This window comes from Pieris napi, chromosome 19 (genome assembly GCF_905475465.1).
Source record: "Pieris napi chromosome 19, ilPieNapi1.2, whole genome shotgun sequence".
Lineage (NCBI taxonomy): Eukaryota > Metazoa > Arthropoda > Insecta > Lepidoptera > Pieridae > Pieris > Pieris napi.
This window is the reverse complement of record NC_062252.1, coordinates 777,862-778,549: the sequence shown is the minus strand read 5'-3', so window position 1 is coordinate 778,549 and position 688 is coordinate 777,862.

The following is a 688-nucleotide window of genomic DNA, read 5'->3' as shown; positions in this document are numbered from 1 at the left end:
TTTATTTTCGTGTTGATAGTCCCGTACTAGTAATGTTTTTTGTCGCTAATTAAATATATACTTCAAATACATTTTAAAAACCATTTCACATTGGCAAAACTTGGCGATTAAAAAAAGTGGTGGAGACTTTCTTGCCACTTCTTTTCGCCCACTCGCTTGACTTGCTTAAAAGAAGTACATATATGTCACTAAGAATCAATTTAATATCATTTCTGTTGACTTTCATAAGTGTACTTGGTTACCTATATGAATAAATTTATTTTGTATTCGAGTTTGAGAATGATTTTCATGCGGATTAAATCTCTTTTAATAATAAGAGTGGGGGAAAGTTTCTTGCCTTCTTGCCCGGTCTACGCCCTTGACTTGCGAACTGCTAGTTAATGTAAATTTACAATTAATTTAACTTCTTTCCTGACTCTCATAAGTGTACTTGTTTACCTATATAAATAAAGTTATTTTGAGTTGAGTTGATAACATTCAAATAGCCAAAAGTTCAATTTCGAATGAAATAATCTTTTTTATGGCGTCGTCGATTATTTAAATGTTTTTTTAAGAAATTAACATGACATTACTATGTGTTGTATATGTAAATTGTAAAAATAAGCCATTAGAGTAAACGTTTCATTAAATATTCATAACTAAAATAAATATAATACTTTTAAGCGCCTACACAAAATTTGATCGCAAA